The sequence below is a fragment of the Leptodactylus fuscus genome, chromosome 6, assembly GCF_031893055.1.
Source record: "Leptodactylus fuscus isolate aLepFus1 chromosome 6, aLepFus1.hap2, whole genome shotgun sequence".
In the NCBI taxonomy this organism is placed as follows: domain Eukaryota; kingdom Metazoa; phylum Chordata; class Amphibia; order Anura; family Leptodactylidae; genus Leptodactylus; species Leptodactylus fuscus.
Window position 1 is genome coordinate 9536215 of NC_134270.1, and position 20752 is coordinate 9556966.

The 20752-nt window shown below is 39.0% G+C and overlaps 1 protein-coding gene across 4 annotated transcripts in view; it reads left to right on the forward strand.

Annotated features, from left to right (window-relative positions):
* The first annotated feature begins 793 nt into the window (after positions 1–793).
* Positions 794–20752, forward strand: part of BAHCC1 (BAH domain and coiled-coil containing 1) — a 107224-nt gene continuing 87265 nt past the window's right edge. For 3 of the 4 annotated variants that reach the window (XM_075279329.1, XM_075279331.1, XM_075279333.1), the window contains exon 1: positions 18700–18737. The gene's annotated coding sequence lies outside the window, so the exon portion shown is untranslated. Of the gene's footprint in view, positions 827–18699; positions 18738–20752 lie in introns of those variants that run through there. The other variant, XM_075279330.1, reaches the window with a different exon arrangement.

Consider the following 20752-nt stretch of genomic DNA (forward strand, 5'->3'; position numbering starts at 1 on the left):
GACATCGCCAAGAAAACACTGCCGGGGACTGTTTCCTCCAAGGCCTTGCTGACTGATGATACTAGAAGGCTTGATCTTCCATCTAGGACTGGACTGGCTGCATTGAGAGGGTGGGGAGGGGGCTGTATTGCTTTATGGGGGGGAGGGGGGGTCATGCATGCTTTCTGTGGACTTAATGCTGTTTCTTTAAGCCAAGGTAAGTGCATCTACCCTCAATAAAGATCTGGATGTCACTGCACAGTCGTGTGTTTGCATTGCAATGGTGAGTGGTGGAGGAGGAGTGCAATGGAATAAATATGTATGTGCACCCTTTTAGCGCCAGACTGGCATTGAGCAGCAGTGGCTGGCCACCCTGGTCTAGGAAGAGTTAAAGGCCAGGGAAGGGAAAACAACATTTAAATGCCTGGATGGGGGGAAAAGAGATTAAATTTCGCTTCTCTCTCATCAATTTTCTGTTTAATGTCACTGGGACTCCATTGTGGGAGAGGAGAGACGTCACAGTGCCATAAATTTGTGATTATACAGCGAGCAGCAGCCTCTGCTCTAATTGAATGGATTTACTCCATGCAAGGCAGGTACAGAGAGACCCCTGAGCTGTGAGATCCCAAATCTATCCAGAGAGCTAGACAGTCCAAAAGGAGCCGAGCAGTGACCAGGCAGCCAAAACAAGGAGCCGAACAATAAAAGCAATAAAAGCGACTGAGGAATCTGCCAGATCAGGAACCGACCTTGTTGTACTCTGCAAAGCTTGTACCCCCTCCCTCCATTTTTTTTTTTTTTTTTTACCTTGGATTGCTAAAGAATGAGTCAAGACTCCAGTTTGTAGGTAGGTGATGGCTATTTCATCTCTATATTATGTATTCTATACAGGATCGAATGGAAATCTCACAATATTTATTAGACACTCGGAATTCTATCGTTTGGATTCTTTGTTACTTTTAGGTTTTATTTAGTATTATTTTTACTAGATGTTAGAGAAACATGAAATGTAGTGGGAGAGATTGATAAAAATAATCTAGTGACATATATATATATATATATATATATATATATATATATATATTATACTATATAGAATATATATATGTATATATTATTCTTTTAATATATATATATATATATATAGAATATATATATTAAATAAAAGAATTTATATATATATTATATATAATTAAAAGTAAAATATAATTTTTTTATATAAAATAAGATAATCCTGTAATAGTCCAACAGTGGGGAAATTTCAGCATGTTACAGCAGCCTAGTAATACAGATATATATATATATATATATATATATATATATATATATATATGCAGCATATCTATCTATTTAGATTTATATATATTTTTATATTACTTGTTTTATATATATATATATATATATATATATATATATATATATATATATATATATAACAAGTAATATAAAAATATATATAAATCTAAATAGAAAAATATATATAAATCTAAATAGATAGATATGCTGCATATATATATATATATATATATATATATATATATATATATATATATATATATTATAGTTTAGATTTTTATACTTAGAAACCATCATGATCTGAATCCAAAGAGACTGACTCTTCATCTATTTGGCCATTTGTTAGTAGATTTGCCCCCTACACAATGTATCCTCAGCTATTAGAAGTATTTGCTAGATTGTATCTTATTAGAATTCCTTGTTACTTCTATCCTCGGTGTATTGCACTTTTGCTTTCTCACGATAGGTCACAGATATTATTAGAAAAGAATGTAAAAGACTAAAAATATATTTTATTACTAATAATAATATATAACACTAGGACCTGTCTCTCTTTTATCATCGCATCACAGTAACTATTTAGTAGGAGAAATAATTAAGAAAATAAATTAGTTTTTTATTCTATTTTTTTCACTTTCATCGATTGCCTGCTTTATACATTCACTGCAGATATTCTACAGCTTTGGCTGGAAATAAAATGGATTTTTATTTAATGATTTTTAATTAAACTCATCGACTTTTTGGTTAATAACCCAGGCAGGAGAAAATTTAGGCTTCAATTGCTTCATTTTAATTTTTTTTTGTATCATGAATCAAATATTTTAGCGAACTTATACTTTTTGTATTTTGTATATGAAAGGTTATCTTATCTTTCAGAATATACCGAATTGTTTATATAAAATAAATTAAGTGAAATATAAAATAAATTAAAGCAAATAAAATTATATATATATATATATATATATATATATATATATATATATACAAAAATAATCATTAAAATTATTATTAAGAATTAGGGCTGTGTAGTCTTCGCTATTTCAGTGTCTGACAGGCTGCTACAATAATAATAATAATCATAGTATGATATAACATCCAGCAATATTACATGGTATATGGAGATAGTACAATCCTAAACCTTAGAATAAAATTTAGTAAAATAGTAACACACAATTTTGTAGCAATTTCTGAATATTCAGTTCATGTTACAGTAATAACAATACACACATTATGATACATATATATATATATATATATATATATATATATATATATATATATATATATATATATATGACCCATTGTATAATCTGGGCCTATCCTATACCTAAACTGAGCCCTCTATGTTTTCCAAGGATCAGTATCTGTTACAGAATTTATTCTTCGATCTTTCTATTTGATAATATTTCCATTCTATCTATGAACGTAGCAAAATTAGTATTTAAAGGGACAGTAAATACAAAGCTAAAACCACTTTCCTACTGTATCTGGGACTCTGTAGGATGTCACCAGAGGTTTTAGAACTGCTTTTAGGTAGTGAATTTAGAAGGGCGTCAAAGCCAGGATCTGGAATCAGGGTGTGGGTGATCCGGGTGAGCCCTGTGTTCCTGTCTGTGGGGAGTCTACAAAGAAGTCTTTGTTTCCGCTTCGAATCTTTTCATTTTTCCTTTGGTTTGTAATTGTATATCTTGATTTGGAAACAAACTTTCAATCAAAGGACCAGATAAAAAGACTTATATTTTTTTTTCTAAATCAGGAAATCGCCTTTATGTGTTGATACCACAAACAGGGACAGTGAGGAGCAGATTTTTGTTATTTAGCAGATCAGAGGCAGGGTAAATATAATATTAACATCGATATTTTTGCTGTTTTTTTTCCCAGTAATTGCCCAAACCTATACTTGTGTAGTCGGATCGTATATAGCGACTCATTGGAAAGCAGATCTGTAGCAGGATAGATGCCATACACCCACTAGATCACGGGGCGATATTTTTGCAATTTTTAAATAATTCCCCAAACATGTTGTCGGATGTGATTGTGTAGTCGGGCGCCTATTGCGAATCTCTAGAAACATTATGGTCTGCAAATAGATTTCTCCCTTCTTGGAGTCGTCAGAGAATCCTCTCCCCTGTGTGGTTATAATATAAAATGCGCAAAAAGGCACATTTGCGGGCAGATTCCATAAGTGCTGATGGGAGGATTTTTAATGTGATATTTTTAGGACTGAATAATTTATGCAAGTGTTGTTTTAAAGCATTTTTTTTGGGGGGGAAGAGCTGAGAGTGTCTATTCCCTGCGCACTTAAGTGGAGTGATGGATCAGAGGGGTCTGGGGGTCCTTGGATGCCGGAGATAAGGGGGCGCCTGGGCGCTAAATAGCGATGGCAGCGCAATCCCTCCAAGTCTATAGACTTCCACCATCCTGTCCCAAGTGGCGGCTCATCCATCACTTGGCTGTCCATGATTCCAAACATCAACTCCACTCAATACCATTGATCTGCCCAAAGTCCATGTTTGCATTGATAATTAATAACTAACAAGACTGGGCTGTAATAAAGCCTGGCCAGGCACAGGCAACCTCCCCTCCCCCACTGCCCATGGACTGATCTTATCTGGACCTCTGATGGGGACAATAGGCTCCCTGTCATGGCTGTGTGATGGGTAGGGGGCGAGGGTCAGGCTGATTATACAACCTGACTGCAAGGGGTTAACGTGCATGCTTAAACATACATTAATTGTTACAAGAAGAGATCCCTCATACACAGAATAAGATGCAGTGTCAGTGTATACTGCGGGGGGGGCTTGGAAAATATATTATACGTGTAGGTCTATGTGCAGATGGTGCGTTTGTTCTGCACTGTCTGTGTGTTAGAGAAGCACAGCTATTGTAGAATTATAAAGCCATATAAATATAGAGAAAGACAGACAAATATTAGATATATACATACACATAGATAGCTGTCTGGATATTAGATAGATAGATAGATAGATAGATAGATAGATAGATAGATAGATAGATAGATAGATGTGTAGATATATCTGCATGGATAGATGATAGACAAATAGTAGATACATATATACATGGATACATAGATATCAAAATAGTCAGATATTAGATACATAAAAGGATATATAGATATTAGATAAATATATACAGCCTGATTTCTAAATAGATAAATAGATATACATACATCTATAGATAGAAAGATCAAATTTAATACTATATATCTAAATCAATGTATGTTTATAGTTTATTATAAGCATTCACGGATTATGGATAGATAGATAGATAGATAGATAGATAGATAGATAGATAGATAGATAGATAGATAGATAGATAGGAGATAGATATTAGATACTTATATACACATAGATTGATTTCTAGACTGCTACCTAGATGTTGAATGTTTGCATACATGGATAGATATCTAGATAGAAAGATACATATGTACATCTACATGGCTGGATGGATAGATAAATAGATACACATCTATATAGATATATTAATATTTAGATAAATAATATATAGACATATAGATTGATGCTTCTATATATTATCTAAGAAGATATTAACATACATGGATGGTTATCTAGATAAAGAGATATTCTAGGTATAGATAGACAGATATTAGGTAAATATATACATGGATAGAGGGACTGCCATATACATTAGTTTTCTCCATTACAAATCTAGAATAAAAGTCTTCTGTACATTAGTTTGGACTCATCACTCAGAAAGGGAATGATGTGCTGCCTGCCTTTGCTACTTGCCTGTGGTGCCTGTGGTGCTCCTGACATCACTAATGCCCCATGTATCAGCACATGCTCCCTGTGACATGTAACAACTCGCTTCATACAACCCCAGTCCCTCATCTTCAGCCTCTTATTGGGGAGGGGGAGATGTGTATGAGGTGGGGGGCTGCAGCTGGTGTACCCCCTTATCCCTGCCAGTCACCTGCTGAATGCTAGGATGATTGTTATTGGCCATTAGGAGACTATTATTAATAATTTCCATATTAGCAGCACAAGCTAAATGAAAGGGAAGTCTAATGTAAAACAGATGGGGCTGCAGCCTCACCTCACACAACCCGCGCGATACATGTGTGTGTGAACACACCGCTTATATTTAGATACAAATTAGGATCTACATTTAACAAGGAATTAGGTAAACTGTGCTAAAGAGGGGAGGGGGAGACCCGGGGAGGGGGCTGCACTGTAATGTACTGCACACATCTATCTATCTATCTATCTATCTATCTATCTATCTATCTATCATCTATCTATCTATCTATCTATCTATCTATCTATCTATCTATCTATCTCCTATTTATCTATCTATGTCCTATCTATCTCCTATCTATCTATCTATCTATCTATCTATCTATCTATCTATCTATCATCTATCTATCTATCTATCTATCTCCTATCTATCTATATATCTCCTATCTATCTTCTATCTATCTATCTATCTATCTATCCTAAATTTCTAATATAAATAACTGTATATACTTATCATCTCATTTCCATCTATGGCCTACTTATTCATCTAGCCATATATCTATCTATAGATAAACATATATTTCTCTAATTCTTGCTATCTCTCCATCTCTCATACCTACCTGGTTTATATTTGGTAGCCATCCATATATCTAACTTTCCTTCTCTAGCATAGAAGATTACAATCATAGTTGGAAATGGACATCATAAATATTAGTGAAGTGGATAGATGATAGATTGATAGATAGATAGATAGATAGATAGATAGATAGATAGATAGATAGATAGATAGATAGATAGATTATAGATAGATAGATAGATAGATAGATAGAAGATGGAGATAGATAGATAGATAGATAGATAGATAGATAGATAGATAGATAGATAGATAGATAGGAGATAGATAGATAGATAGATAGATAGATAGATAGATAGGAGATAGATAGATAGATAGATAGATAGATAGATAGGAGATAGATAGATAGGAGATAGATAGATAGGAGATAGATAGATAGATAGATGATAGATAGGAGATAGATAGATAGATAGATAGATAGATAGATAGATAGATAGGTAGATAGATAATGAGCAGATATAATAGTATGTAGTAATACAGAGTCTATTAGATATATACCTTTATGTCTATTCATACTACTGATATTTTTCTAAAAGTATATAAAGCTATTTAAATCTCATGTCTAATAATCGAAGTATCTAGACACTATATATAGTATATACTTCTTTGTCAGTCTCTGCGTGTATTTATCTTTCTGTCTCTATAGAAATCACATTGTTATCTATATATCTAAATATCTGAGATTCCCTTTTACCGCCTATGTATATTACTGTGTACACACACGGTGTATATACAGTATATATGTCTATATATTATATATACAGTATTTATACATTTCTATAGATTTGCAGGCCATACAGAGCGGCCTATCAGATATGTAGAATTATCTAGAACAATCAGTCCCGGCCCCGGAGCTGCGGGGGCTGAGCCGGTGGTCGCAGGCCTGGAGACCCCACCTGGCTGACATTCAGTAATCTGCAGGCCATACATCAATGCCACAGGAAATAAAATCCGCCATAATCCCGGGATCAATGTGTATTATTTTTTTTAAAGTGACAGACACACACTTTAACCGCACTCCGGAATAGTGCAGGTATGAACAGTCATCAAGGGATCTCCTAGAGGTACATTGGGCCCTACTAATCTGCCCCCTGCCTAAGGGCGCTCCATTCCTCTCGGATTCATGCACATGGCTGCGGATTGGTATAGGCTAAATCCAGGGGGTCCGCACCGTTGTGAGGGGCTTCTCCGGAAGTCTGTGCTTAGGAGACAATTGTTTATGGCTAAGCCGGATCTGATGGGTCATTAACACAATGACTGGGACAATGAGAGCTGAGGTGCCGGTGCTATGTCACTGCTCACATTATAGCACATGCGTCTCTGCAAGGAGAGGAAATGGGGGGAGGGGTAATAAAATCCTCCTGACACTTCCCTGATTAAAGGGCTGATTCAGCTTTTGTGTTTGGTCTCTCCCCTGTCATTTCCTTATTTTGTGTACAGTCAGGGGTGTCTGGGGGCTGCCCCTGGTGGGCACAGGGACAGAGCAGGGACTGGCACCACCTTATGGAGAGCAGGAAGTCATGTGTGAACAGGGCGCGACAATACTGACCCCTAGGAGTGATCTGCTGGAGGAGCAGGGAGGTAAGAGACAGTTCTCACAATGCGGTAATACAGAACAGATCAGGAGAGATATGAGATACAGAGAGATATGAGATAGATAGATAGATAGATAGATAGATAGATAGATAGATAGATAGGAGATAGATAGATAGATAGATAGGAGATAGATAGATAGATAGATAGATAGATAGATAGATAGATAGATAGGAGATAGATAGATAGATAGATAGATAGATAGATAGATAGATAGATAGATAGATAGGAGATGATAGATTGATAGATAGATTGATAGATAGATAGATAGATAGATAGATAGATAGGAGATGATAGATAGATAGATAGATAGATAGATAGATAGATAGATAGATAGGAGATAGATAGATAGGAGATAGGTAGATAGATAGATAGATAGATAGATAGATAGATAGATAGATAGATAGGAGATGATAGATTGATTGATAGATAGATAGATAGATAGATAGATAGATAGATAGATAGATAGGAGATAGATAGATAGATAGATAGATAGATATATAGATAGAAGATAGATAGATAGATAGATAGATAGATAGATAGGAGATAGATAGATAGATAGATAGATAGATAGATAGATAGAAATGCAGTATACTTGTAGTGATTCTCCTGCCAGTAGTAATAATATTTCAGCCCCCCCCCCCCCCCCTCCCCTTTCATGCTGAGTCCCTCTTGAGGGAGAAAACCTCAACTCCTGACCCTCACCCCCTAATACACAGCTGGTGTCAGGACTGTTCCCCGGCCCCTGTACATCCATGTAATACCAGATCACACCTCAGGTTGGGGCAGGGTCTCCGGGGTCTCTCTCACTTCTGATAATTTAGACCACATTTAATGTATTTAACATCTGTATTTATATTCTGCCTCCCCCTTCGGGTGATAACTTACTAATACCCCGGAGGGGGGACCCCAAATTGGCTAAATCACCTCATTCAGCTTTTGTGGTTTTATGAGCTTGGTAGTGAGTGGAAGTATATAATGTCTGACCCTATAGACACCTATACATATACTATGTATACAGAGAGAGACAGATATAAGATGATAGATAGATTGGATGGATAGATAGAGATAGATAGATAGATAGATAGATAGATAGATAGATAGATAGATAGGAGATAGATAGATAGATAGATAGATAGATAGATAGGAGATAGATAGATAGATAGATAGATAGATAGATAGATAGGAGATAGATAGATAGATAGATAGATAGATAGATAGATAGATGATAGATAGATAGATAGATAGATAGATAGATAGATAGATAAATAGATAGATAGATAGATAGATAGATAGATAGGAAATGACGAGTAAATGTAGATGTTCTAAATGATTAAATAAATACATTTTTAATCAAGCAGTGTCTATTATCAATTTGATTGTATCTATCTATCTATCTATCTATCTATCTATCTATCTATCACAAGGCTCTGCACATTATATACCTTCTTGCACCCCTCCTCCCTCCCCTATACAATAGATAAATAGATAATCTCCATACTTTCAGGATTTCTAATGGCAGTCAGTAAGTGGTAAGTCAGGCAGCAGCCACAACTATCCAGGTACATCTTGTTTTCCTGTCCATTTATCTAAGGTCTGGGTTACACACTGCATCCTAACACAATGTTTACATGCGGAATCACCGGAATCAAATAAACACAGGAGATGGAATACAGATGTGGAAACCTGCAATATGGAAGAGTCTGGGACCTGAGGGGTTAATGTGTGGTATCCTTACCTAGATGGGTACAAGACACATTATATGTAAATCGGTCTATCTATCTATCTATCTATCTATCTATCTATCTATCTATCTCCTATCTATCTATCTATCTATCGTTCTATCTATCTATCTCCTATCTATCTATCTATCTATCTATCTATCTATCTCCTATCTATCTATCTCCTATCTATCTATCTATCTATCTATCTATCTCCTATCTATCTATCTCCTATCTATCTATCTATCTATCTATCTATCTATCTATCTATCTCCTATCTATCTACCTATCTATCTATCTATTGATCTATCTCCTATCTATCTATCTATCTATCTCCTATCTATCTATCTATCTATCTATCTATCTCCTATCTATCTATCTATCTATCTCCTATCTATCTATCTATCTATCTATCTCCTATCTATCTATCTATCTATCTATCTATCTATCTATCTATCTATCTATCTCCTATCTATCTATCTATCTATCTATCTATCTATCTATCTCCTATCTATCTATCTCCTATCTATCTATCTCCTATCTATCTATCTATCTATCTATCTATCTATCTATCTATCTATCTCCTATCTATCTACCTATCTATCTATCTATTGATCTATCTATCTCCTATCTATCTATCTATCTATCTATCTATCTATCTATCTATCTATCTCCTATCTATCTATCTATCTATCTATCTATCTATCTATCTATCTATCTATCCCTCTTCATACCTATCTTCCCTCCCATACTACAGATATAATGGGCTGACTCTGCACTGGACTGCTCACATGTAGCCTGGATAATGTCAGGGTCTTGGCCCCTGAGGGGTTATTGCCTCCAGATGAGGGGTTAGGGGTGTCCTGCTCAGCTGAGGAGGGTAGATATTTAGGCAGAGCTGCCTGCTGGGCTTTGTAGTGTCTCTCCTGGCTCAGAGCCAATGCAGTCAGCACAATGGACAGGATGGCAGGCTGATAGGCCCCTGTGCACACTGCAGTATCTGCACACAGGAGGACACTGGCAGGAAGCAGCTTGGACTCGGGGGCACAATGGCTGGGAGGCTCCCTGTATGCAGCATGGAAAATCTCATCCATGTCATTACTGAGGAACAAACAGGAGGAACTCCGCAAACTCATCTATCTCAGGGGGAAATAGTTAACAAAGAACCCATTGAAGCTGGAGGACCGGCCATGTCCTGGAGCTGGAGGACCGGCCATGTCCTGGAGCTGGAGGACCGGCCATGACCTGGAGCTGGAGGACCGGCCATGACCTGGAGCTGGAGGACCGGCCATGACCTGGAGCTGGAGGACCGGCCATGTCCTGGAGCTGGAGGACCGGCCATGTCCTGGAGCTGGAGGACCGGCCATGACCTGGAGCTGGAGGACCGGCCATGACCTGGAGCTGGAGGACCGGCCATGTCCTGGAGCTGGAGGACCGGCCATGACCTGGAGCTGGAGGACCGGCCATGACCTGGAGCTGGAGGACCGGCCATGTCCTAGAGCTGGAGGACCGGCCATGACCTGGTGCTGGAGGACCGGCCATGTCCTGGAGCTGGAGGACCGGCCATGACCTGGAGCTGGAGGACCGGCCATGTCCTGGTGCTGGAGGACAGGCCATGTCCTGTATCTGGAGGACCGACCATGACCTGGAGCTGGAGGACCGGCCATGACCTGGTGCTGGAGGACCATGGAGCAGGCCCTTCTCCTTGCTGTAGCTTTCTGAGCAGCTCAGTCCCAGGAGTCCATTATATTGTTATTATCATGTGTGGCTGCAATTATAGCTGTCTGTTCACACAACACATTGCTGTAATACTCCCCCTGCATGAAGGGTTAATACCTAGATCTCCCCCAGGGCAGGGCTGTTCCTCCATGCCAGCTGAAGTGCCAGAGGCTTTATTCTTTATAGACTCAGTCTTTCATCCCCCTGCCAGCTCTATAGAGGTTATAGACTCCAGAGAGGGCTCTATAGGGGGTGGGTCCAGGTATATATACGGGGTGGGGGAGACTCCAGGTATATATAGCGGGTGGGGAAAGGCTCAAGGTATAGGAACATGAAAGATGTACTGAAATGGTGGAAGTATCATATCTATCTATCTATCTATCTATCTATCTATCTCTCTCCTATCTATCTATCTATCTATCTATCTCCTATCTATCTATCTATCTATCTCCTATCTATCTATCTATCTATCTATCTATCTATCTATCTCCTATCTATCTATCTATCTATCTATCTATCTCCTATCTATCTATCTATCTATCTATCTATCTATCTATGTCCTATCTATCCATCTATATATCTCCTATCTATCCATCTATCTATCTCCTATCTATCTATCTATCTCCTATCTATCTATCTATCTCCTATCTATCTATCTCCTATCTATCTATCTCCTATCTATCTATCTCCTATCTATCTATCTATCTCCTATCTATCTATCTCCTATCTATCTATCTCCTATCTATCTATCTATCTATCTATCTATCTATCTATCTATCTATCTATCTCCTATCTATCTATCTATCTATCTATCTATCTCCTATCTATCTATCTATCTATCTATCTATCTATCTATCTATCTATCTATCTATCTATCTATGTCCTATCTATCCATCTATCTATCTCCTATCTATCTATCTATCTATCTCCTATCTATCTATCTCCTATCTATCTATCTCCTATCTATCTATCTCCTATCTATCTATCTATCTATCTATCTATCTATCTATCTATCTATCTATCTATGTCCTATCTATCTATCTATCTATCTATCTATCTATCTATCTATCTATCTATATATCTCCTATCTATCTATGTCCTATCTATCTATCTATCTCCTATCTATCTATCTATCTATCTATCTATCTATCTATCTATCTATCTATGTCTTATCTATCTATCTCCTATCTATCAATCAATCATCTATCTATCTCCTATCTATCTATCTATCTATCTATCTATCTATCTATCTATCTATCTATCTATCTATCTATCTCCTTCCTACTTGGCCTGTTATAGATATCACATATTACAGGGTTAATCTCCTGTATAGAGGTGATGTAAGCAATGCAGGTTACCTCTAGGAGTAGGTGTATATTTAATATATACAAGCATCTATTATGTATTCAGGTATATAACTGATAGATATATAATAAACCTATATACTTACTTTACATTCCTTGGTAAACATCCTCTGTGTTGTCATAGAAAATCTAGGAGCTGAAGGTAATTTATAGAACAATCCACATATATGCCTACATAGTATACATCTTGTACATTACAGCCTCTTCTGAAGAGGTATATACAGCAGGGTATAACATGTCTATGTATACATTATCCTCAATAAAGCCGTGCGTTATCTACACCCTTGTTATATAATGTCTGCAGGATCATTTATACTATAGGCCTCTATCTATCTATCTATCTACCTATCGATCTCCTATCTATCTATCTATCTATCTATCTATCTATCTATCTATCTATCTATCTACCTATCTATCTCATATCTATCTATCTATCTATCTATCTACCTATCTATCTCATATCTATCTATCTATCTATCTATCTATCTATCTATCTATCTATCTGTCTATCTCCTATCTATCTATCTATCTATCTATCTATCTATCTATCTATCTATCTATATCTACCAGTCTCTAGTGTATATATATATTCCTTTATTTGTGCATGGAATCGCCCCTACACCTCTACCCTACAAAGGATCCATGTAGGGATCCATGTATATGTTCTCTTCTCTATGTATATTATGTTATCTATACTTTCTGGCTATTCGGAGGATAATATTTGGTAACTATACAGAATATATAGGGTCTCCTCTGTACATGGACAGTATAGTTTTGTCCTACTCTATATGTACATTTAGTGTCCACACCCCCTGACTATACAGAAGCTATGGATTCTGTAGCTATACGTCCTCCTCCATATATAACCTCATTATAGGGAGGATTCAGAAAGCGATAATATGGGTTATGTATATTGTGTATATACACTCTCCACTATAAGAGCTTGGAGTATCCTGAATCCTCTATCTATACAGAGAATACACGCAGGGGATTATCTATCTATCTATATCAGTATAGCAGTTCATATACTGTATATATGTTTTCCCCTATATGTTCAGTGAGTTCTCACACACCCCGACTACACATATAATGCATAAATGTCTATCTATCTATCTATCTATCTATCTATCTATCTATCTATGCACCTATATATATACCTCCAGAGGATACATATCTGGGCTTAATCTCCTCTCCTCTATAATCCCTGACTTCCCCGGGGTTGTTGAGCCTCCTCTTGGCCTCCGCTCCTATAAATGTCAGCGCTATAGGGGAATAAATCACATTAACCCGTTGAGAAGATGAGAAGACTCTGAGATTTATGACGTTTAGTTAAAACACTTCAGGAGAAAATCAAGTCCAAGTCCATCTGTCAGAACCTCCAGAGCTGCACTCCCCCCAGACAATACCAGGCCCCTATGGGCGGCTATAGGGATCTATACATTACCAGGAACTTCCCCTATAGAGGGAGAATCCAGGAAAATTCACTATCTAGGTCACCTCCTTGCAGAAGTAATAGAGGAATCCTGGAGACTCCCCAACCCCACAAGAGAGACAAGAAGGAAGAGCTAAATTACCTTTCATTCTATCAATGACTTGTTGTTATAACATTTGAAGATTATTAGTATTTTGTTAATAAAAATACAAATTAAAAATAAAATATAGAAACCATTTACAAATTCAAAATATAGGAACAGGTTTGCTTTACTTTACCTTTCTAGGGATGAGGTGGACAAATTGCTAAATTATATATCAGATTATATATATATATATATATATCAGTGTTTTATTAGGGGAAACACTGTTTCTGTTACATTGTATTTATCATGATTTTTTTTTCAATTCTACATGATAGAAATCTACAATATTTTATGTTTAAATACACTATAAAATAGAAATATGCTATATTGTATTTAATTTAAATGATAAATATATTATATATTAATATATTAATATTTTATATAAAATATAATCTTGTTATAAGAACAATATTCTCTATATAAATGTATCCTGTATTATTTATCATAAGGCATACAAATTAAATTCATTAAAATTCTACAAGATAAAATAAATGACATTGTCCAAAAATGTACAGAAGAATATTAGAAAAAAAAATTAGAAAAAAACCTATATATTATATACTGGATGGATTATATAGGGATAGGAGTAAAAGTCGGACTATATTGTGGTCGGACTGAGCCATTATATAGATGATTCAGGAATATACATCCAGTGAGTGTGTCATCTACATATATATGTTATAGAATAGGCAGCCATGCTGGTTTTATTACATACAGGACACACCTATATCTCATTCAGCAGTGACATTTCCATGCCCCTGGCCTGATACATTGTATCCCGATGACACAAGCTGTATACTGCTGCTGTATACACTCTACATCCCCATCACCACTTCCCAGTCCTTTGTTCCAAGATGTTATCTGAAGACCAGAATGTAAGAGCCCCCTCCCCACCAGACTGCCCCCGAAATAAAGCAAGACTCGGATTATTTTATTTCTTAAATATCCTTTATTATATTGCTGCAGGTATCGGAGAAGATATTCACTTAGGACATCATTTATTCACACAGTATACAAGGCCGGTATACAGCCCCCCTCCCCCCCCCATGTCCTCTCTGGTAGGGAAGATTAACCCCTGGCGCCCCTGCTCTGCTCTAGTTACTCCACAAGCTCCAGTGCCAATATTCACATAGTAACCCTATACGTATACGATGGTCTTAGAGTGAATCTCTAGCCCTTCTACTGTGTTGGGGAAAAAAATGTAATTGCCCCCCTCACCCTCAATGCAGCTTTACTGGTGATATAGATTTACTCCAAAGCTGTAACCCCTAGGAGTAAAAGTAATTGCCCCCCTAAACCTAGGACTGGTTGTGTGACCCTCGCTAGTAACAACTGCAAACATTTGTAACAATTTGCAGAATGTGGAGGAATTCGGTGCACAATTTGGTTACATTGGAGGGTCCTCCATCATACACTGCCCAGCTCGGGGTCCATTCAGACCCAAATGAGGGGTGGAAAATCGTCTTTAGGAGGACTCCATTAGAAGAAGTTGTCTAGGTCCTGCCAGGCCAGACCATTGCACTACAACCACCATGGTAAGATGTTCTTGTGCTCCAAAAAGTTCCACCTTTAACACATCAGTCCACAGAACAAGTTTCAAAAAAATATCTTGGTGGTCATTTGGGAAAAAGCAAGACCAGTCTTTTCGAGTTTGTTGGTCAACAAGTTCTACCTTGGACTCATCAGTCCATAGAGTGAGATCCAAAAAGTCTTGGTGGTTATTTTGGCAAAAGCAAGACCTTTTTGAGCTTGTTGGTCAACTGGACATGTCTTCCGAAAAGTTCAGTCCATCGAATGAGATCCAAAAAATTTTGGTAAACCCAAGACCAGGCTTTGTGATGATGTTGGTCAGCCTTAGTTGATTCTGGTGGAGGCCATGGTTGCCCATTGACCATAGAAGTTCTTGAGATGTTCTTCTACAACCTCCTGGTCTTCAAGACACTCTTGGTGAAATTTTGGTAGGCCAGCCATTCCCAGGTAGGTCCATCTTTGGGGTCTAACTCTCCCCATAGTTTGGTGGGGTCCTGGAGCCTTTGTAAGGGCTTTTAACTCTTTCCAGACTGGTAAAGTTCTCCACGTTGCCATGGTCAGTGATCTTTGGGTCATGTTTGGCTGTTTTTGGTTAAAATGAACCCACAGCTGGGGTCAATATCTGTTTACTTTAGTTGGGGGGCAATTACTTTTTCCCTTGGTGCCAAAACAAATGAAATCCTCTCCTTCCTCTAACAATAATCCAATGATCTGAAACGTTCTCCTGCGACTATGCAAAATGTACGAGAAATTGGGGAAGGGGAAGCAAATCTATGTCCACATGGGGCCAGAAGGAAATCCTCACATTGGATGAACATTTGCTTGCGAAGGGGGCAAATACTTTTTTTTTTTTATTCCCCAGCACTGTATCTAGCCCTCCTCTGTGTTAGGGAAGTTTAACCCTTTGCACCCCTGCTCTGCTCTAGTTACGCCGCAAGCTCCAGTGCCAATATTCACACAATGTAACCCTATACATCTAGGATTTCACTAGTCTGTAGGTTTTACGTTGCACCCTTCCCTGTCAATCCTACCCCAGGGGGATCCCATAACAATAATGAAGCCCCCACCCCCCCAGGTCTACCTTTAGCAGCCCCATACACCCCCCCATACCTGAATGGAGCCTCCTGTGGGATCCTTTAGATCTCTTCTTCTCCTCTGCAGCAGTCTAGTCCTTGCTTTGGCTTCAGCAGTCCAGTGCACACTTAATTTGGGCAGGGGGGGTGCAGGCCCCCTCCCCCCATCCCCTCCATTGTAAAGTGCTCTCCCCATGCTTTCTATGCAGAGGAGATAGACACAAGCCCCCCTGTGCTGCCCTGCATTATTTTTAGTCTTCTCTAATAGTAAATGCATCGTTTCCCTTTGAAGCCCTCACACTTTGCTCTCTTCTTGGCTCTGGGGCCATGGGGGTCTGCCTATGGAGAGGCGCCTGGAAACCGGCTCCAGCTTATCTCCTTTCATCGAACTGCTGGGGCAGCCTGGAAACCGCCGGGCCCAGTAATTGCTTTTTTCAGGCAGCCCAGTGCGGACTGGCCAGCAGCCAATCAGCGCCTTGTTTACAATCGGTGATTGACAGTTGGCTGGCGCGGAGCCAACCAATCATGGCCGTCTAGAAGGGGCGGGGGATCAAAGCGGGGGGGGGGGGGGATGCAGACTGGGCAGTAACTCTTTAGCTACTGGAATTTTTTTGGAAACAGATCTAGGTGTTTTTGTGGTTCCAGGAATTCTTCCTTTAAATGTCATTTTTGGGTGTAAATTTAGGATTTTTTTTTCTTTTTTGGCTGAGTGCAGTGACCTGAGACCATTAGGGTTCCTTTTTATATAGGGGGACCAGGGTTTGACTCCCTAATCCACAATGACATGCATCAATAACCCCCCAGGCCATGGCTGCCCTATTCACTGTAGTACTACAAGTCCCAGCAGCTTCCATCCACCTGAGCTTATAGGTGCAGTAATAATACCAATAATATTTGGGTGAGTTATTCCTGAGACTTGTAGTCCCTCCACTGATAATGCTGGGATTTCTCCATGCAGTAGCTCTTCATTCATTCCTGGCTGGGAGTTGTAGTTCTACTAATTATAGTCCACATGTAGCGCCATACTAACTGCTGGGACTTGTAATCCCACAAGTACCTCTCATGGGTCTCCTGTGAGCTGTGAATTCCTCCACTGACCCCTAGAAGTCTCCTGGGAGTTGTAGTCCATCTGTTACAGTCCTCTCTGTGACTTGTAGTCCCACCATTATCTATCTGTCACCTGTCAATCCTCTTCTGACCTATAGGAGTCTCCTGGGAGTTGTAGTGCAGCAGCCCTGTCCTCTATGGGACTTGTATTCCCTCCAGGGCTCTCCTCGGAGTTGTAGTCCATCTATTGCAGTCCTCTATGTGACTTGTAGTCCCACCATTGTCAATCAGTGACCTGTAAATCCTCTAATAACCTGTAGGAGTCTCCTGGGAGTTGTAGTCCTCTTTCCCACAGATCCTGTGACTTGTAGTCCCACCATGACTCTCGTGTGAGCTGTAATTCTTCCACTGCCCTGTAGGAGTCTCCTGGGATTTGTAGTCCCCCCCATGGCTCCTCTGGGAGTTGTAGTCCAGCAGCCTTGTCCTCTATGAGACTTGTAGTCCCCACATGAGTCTCCTGCTTGCTGTATTTGCCGGCTCTCCTGGGAGTTGTAGTCCTCTTTCCCACAGCTCCTGAGACTTGTAGTCCCCCCTGTCAGCTGTAATCCCCCCACTGACCTCTAGGAATCTCTTGCTAGTTGTATTTGCCGGCTCTCCTGGGATTTGTGGTTCTCCAGCCGGTTTAACCCATTCCCGACCAGGTTGTAAAGCTTCTCCAGTGTCACTGCAGCCCCCTCCCCCCCAAGTGCTGACCCCTGTGATCTCCAAGCACAGGGCTTTAACCCCTCCGTGCCCGGCTGCTCTTTTGATCCTCACCCCCACATAACCCCTTCCCCTGACCCTTTCCCCTCTGCCCCCCTCCCCCCATCCTCTGCACACTCCCCCACACTTGAATTAGGCGCCTTTGTGCTGCCAGCCAGACCCCCTGACTGGCAGCTCCACATCCCCCTGCCCTCCCCCTCCCTCACCTTTGATTGGCAGCTCCTATCCGCTGCATTATCCAATAGCGCCGCCTGTTTACGCCAGGAGAACTGCACGAGTTCCTTCTCCAGCGGCCAATGAGACCGACAGCAGCTCATTAGTATGCGGGGAGGGGGGCGCTCCGGAGAGGGGAGGGGGCTGCAGAGAGGCTCAGGCCGGAAGCAGCCAGTCCAGTCACTGCATGCAGAGCCCGGGGAGAGCACTGCGCCCAGCCGCTGCACCACAGTAAGTACTAGCGCCCTGTGCACACACTGCCGCACTGCCGCACACACTACATGCACATTTATTACACGGCCGAAAAAAAATAAATCTCACCGCTCTATCCATTACAACCCAAATCACACCGGACCGCAGAAAAACCGCTTTAGCCAGAACTAAAAAATATATATATATCTGCATGGAAATAAAAAAAAAATAATAATCTATTTTCTAGAAAAAATAAAAATAAAAAAAATCTAAAAATATTCTCAGATCGGAAAAAGCGATAAAAACAGGCGAATTATCTCTGACAATGTGTGCAGAGAAAAACGCCACAAAATCGCCAAGTGTGCAGGAAAATGCAACGGAAATAAAATAATAAAAAAATATTAAAAAAAACCATAAAATACAATCTAATAGAATGTAAGATACAATGTATACAAGGAGGAAAGATGGAAAACACAATCTAATGGAACAATGTATCATATCTAATAGATAAAATGAGACAAAATAAAATCCAATATAGATATAAAAAATCGATTATATCATCGACCAAAATAAAAAAACTATACATATAAAACATCAATTTAAATAAAATAAAAAAAAAATCCTTATAAAATAAAATTAATTGTATCCAGTCGATCAGATTGTAACCGATCATACAATGTATCTATATGATGTCTCTCATGGTAGGGGGGCTACAGCTCAAACCATATACAATATGGAAAATATTCCTGGATTGTATCGATCACCTCGCGATCCCTAAAAAAAAATAAAATAATAATAATAAAAAAAACATAAGTTAAAAAAAATAATAATAATGGCATTTTTCTCCCTGGACTTGCTGATGACTAGTAAGGGTTAACAAGGCGCAGTATTGCTGAGATCTATATATTTGCACCCCTATATCCTTGTCTATACCCCCCTCTCTATATATAGAATATAATATTTTTGGTTTTTTTTAATCCGAACGTTCGATTTTTGTTTTTTGTTTCTTTTTTTGTTTCCGTTTTTTTGCTGCTGATTTTTTGTCTTATTTTTTTTTACATCTTATTAGCGTGTTGTATTTTTTGGGGCCCGGTTTCCTTTCTCGGGGGTTTGGCTCGGCCACAATACCCTGTAGGGTGAGGGCAGGATGGGAAGGGGGGGGGGCTTGTTGTTATTTATTTATTTTCTTTCAGCCCCCTACTCTTCTATTCCTCACCATCAGGGAACCCTCCGGCAACTTTTACCTTTTTAGCAGTATTTGTGTGTAGGTAAAGGATTAAGTTCATGTAAATTGGGTTGTGATTGTGCTGACCCCCTCCCCTTGCTGCTTAAACAAGGTAACCCCTTCCCCAATTGTGTATAAATCTCCTACCCCAACACCTAGAAAGGTTAGACAATGTAGGGGAAGCTAAAACTACAGGATTAACAAAGTTCTAGATAAATTCTGTATTGTGTGTGTCCTATATATACAGTATATGCATATATAGGTGTCCTGCCTATACACTGGATGGATAGCTTGTTTCTTTTTACTAAACATTCCAAAGACTGTAGAAGATTTTTGAAGATTTTCTTCGGATCTGGATGTTTCCATGATGGATATTTCCTGCTGGATTCTTGGACTAGGGTCCGGGGGATTTTTTCAGGGCTGATCCCTCACAAAGGATGGATTTAGGGGATCAATGATTTGTTATTGATAAAGTCCTACAAGGGGGAAGGGGCTGGATCTCCCCCAGGACCCTTGGATTTTGGATATTCTCGAGGACCCAGGACATTGATCTGCCCAGTAACCCAGAGAGGGCTGCAGAGTCTCCCCAGGCCTGAGGAAGAAGCAGAAGCAGAAGAAGCCTTGGATCTGGGATTTCCAGGATGAAGATTTCTGCACGGTTTTTATTTTCTCCAAAGAAATTTCTTCTTATTTTCCCATCTGGACCTGTAAGATTAGAATAAAATCCAAAGGCTCCGATGTTACAAGGGAGCAGGGTCTGCATCAGTCAGGAATTAAGCTGCAAATGAAGGGAACTTGGCAAAATCTCACAATCCACATCTGAGACTGA